Source organism: Hipposideros armiger, unplaced genomic scaffold (assembly GCF_001890085.2).
Source record: "Hipposideros armiger isolate ML-2016 unplaced genomic scaffold, ASM189008v1 scaffold_707, whole genome shotgun sequence".
NCBI classification, from domain to species: domain Eukaryota; kingdom Metazoa; phylum Chordata; class Mammalia; order Chiroptera; family Hipposideridae; genus Hipposideros; species Hipposideros armiger.
In genome coordinates this window covers 305,512-308,028 of record NW_017732057.1, presented here as the reverse complement: position 1 = coordinate 308,028, position 2,517 = coordinate 305,512, and the positions used below count along the sequence as shown (strand labels likewise).

Below are 2,517 nucleotides of genomic sequence, written 5' to 3'. Positions count from 1 at the left end.
CCGGCAGCTACTGCTTATTCCAGCTAAAGTTGCAGAGAAAGGAGGGCATCAGGCTCAGGGGGACCGTCCCAGCCTTCCTACTACCCCCTGACAACTAATCAAGCTCCCTCTAAAGCGGCTCCTATGGAAAATTCTGTAGACAGGTAGACACCACCTCACCTCTTGCTCAGGTGAGAACTGGTAGCTCCTCCCTGTCAAATGTGCACCTCAATGCCTTTTCTCCAAGTGAGTTTTGCAATCCAAGAGCTGTCACCGTGAGCAGGTGGGACAGGAGTGAAAGAGCTCCTTCCGTTGGTCCTGCTGCTGCTGCTGGCTCAGAGACAGGAGACAAGACAGGTGAGACCTACCTGCTCTTCCCTCTATCAGGAAAGATACTAAACTAAGGTAATGCTTTTTCTCACTGAGTCCTGGGGTTTTGTGGTTTCAGGCACTTGTAGTTAAAGTATTTTTTTTTTCTAACGGCTTCCCCTCTAGGTCATAAAAGCTATTTCCTTTTCTTTTCTTTCTTTCTTTTTCTTTTCTTTTTTTTTTAATTTTAAATCTTCAAACTCCTTCAGGAGTTGCTACACCTTCATATTGGGACATCCTTTCTCATTTGCAAACCTCAGCTGTGGCTGGGGGCAGGGCTGCAGTGAGCTGCCAGGAGCAGAAAGAAAGACTTCCAAGTAATAGCCCTAGATGGGAGGAATGTAGGGAAACTTGGGGGGGGGGAGATTAATCTGGGATGTGGCAGTCATCAGGAGGCTCCCTCCCCAAAGGACATTTAGGATCAAAGCTGGCGTTCTCTTTCTTTGGTATATTTTGCGAGTTCGGTGCCTCAAGCACATCTGAGAACAGGTATGACTGAGCTCCACTTTCCCTTATTTGAAGAGCTTGTAGATTCAGGTCTGTGGTTGGGGGGTGGGGGGTCATCCAACTGAAAATCCAGTCACATGGCTCTCATAGCCATGCGGGCTGTGATGGGGATGGTCCAACAGGCATTTGGAATACACTTGATTTTGGAATGCAGTGGATCTGATTGCTTCTTGGCAGCTTCTCTTCCCCAATTATGTTTGGCTTAGTCTAGTAGTCAAATTACTTTGCAAGCCCTAAGCTGATCCAGAAGGCATACACGGAGGGGACAGAGAGAATACTGTCTACCAAGCAGCCTGGGTGGTAGAGGAGGGAGGATTCTGGCTGGAAATGTTCACTGAATAATCCTCTACCCAGCCCAGAGAAAGGTGACTGCATATTCGACCTTGGCCCTTTGTTAAGCTCTGAAAGCTGGATGTAACATGAGTCATTAAAATACCGCTCAATAAAGGCCATTGTGCACCCTTTTAATTGTTTTTCTCCCTGAAGGTAACTCGAGGAAAGACATGACAGGGTATTTTGAATGAACTTTATTAAAAACGTACAGTTTCTCATAATGAATATATGTTGTGGTTCAAAGGTTTAGAAATCTTCTAAAAATCTAACACCAGTATGTGCATGACATCAGTAAACAAATGCCTTGATCGTTTGAGTTCCAATTTGAATGTGGTCATTTCACCAGAGTAAAGCGAAAGTTTTCCTTTTTATAATTTAGGAAGGAACTATTTGCACAAAGTTTGATACTTTTAACAAGATAAGCAGAATGGTGAGCTTACTCAAGAGAACAGACTGGTTATTCTAATGGCTTTATGGAATTTATTATTCACAGGAGATTATGTTCATGAATTATTAAGTAGCTCAGCCACTTATTAAATCAAGTTTTAAAAAACAAAACAACCTCTAAGTTGACAGGTCTTATATAGCAAGTGTAATGAGTAGAGTGTGTATATATTCAAGCGATATTAAGCTCCAGACACTGCAAATACAGTCTGGTCAACTTCTACCTTACCAAGTGGAAATTGACCAAGCTTTATGATGTAAAGGTTGAAATATAAAAGAATAGTAATATATTTAAGCCTTTATGGTGTAATGTCTGGGAAACCACTTTCTGTCCTCTGTCTCCAACAATGAAATGTCTGATGGTAAGATCAACTAACAACCAACAATCTTGAGATTTAGCTACTATTTTCATAGTACATTTTTGGTCAATTGAAATGATTGCCTGGAAATTTATCCAGCCATAGATTCTCCAAGATGTAGTACTATGCAGTAGTCAAGAATTCCTAGTTCTTCTGAGTTCAAGTCAGTTACTCCACCTCTACAAGCTCAAGATCATCTATAAAACAGAAGTGATGGCACCGATTTCATAGGGTTGTCAGGAAGATGACAAGAGCTTAACACAGTAGAAAGTATTAGCAGAGTGTCTAGAACATACATAATAAGTGCTGAATAAATGGTTTTATACATACACCTTATAGACACACACCCATACAATATGCACATTTCTTGCATTTTGATCATTTTGAGATCCCACCACCTAGAAGCAGGAGGTCAAACGCATTAGAGCAGTGGTTCTCAACCTTCCTAATGCCACAACCCCTTAATACAGTTCCTCATGTTGTGGTGACCCCCAACCATAAAATTATTTTTGTTGCTACTCTATAA

At 41.6% G+C, this 2,517-nt stretch overlaps 1 protein-coding gene and 1 long non-coding RNA gene across 5 annotated transcripts in view; one reads left to right on the top strand and one right to left on the bottom strand.

Moving 5' to 3' along the window:
* The window catches only part of LOC109373327 (uncharacterized), a 436,631-nt gene that overhangs the window by 218,242 nt on the left and 215,872 nt on the right, over positions 1-2,517 (bottom strand). The gene's annotated exons all lie outside the window — the stretch shown is intronic.
* Positions 7-2,517, top strand: part of BBOX1 (gamma-butyrobetaine hydroxylase 1) — a 68,681-nt gene continuing 66,170 nt past the window's right edge. The window contains exon 1 of one of the 3 annotated variants that reach the window (XM_019627096.1): positions 7-170. The gene's annotated coding sequence lies outside the window, so the exon portion shown is untranslated. Of the gene's footprint in view, positions 385-2,517 lie in introns of all 3 variants that reach the window. The other 2 variants (XM_019627094.1, XM_019627095.1) reach the window with 2 other exon arrangements.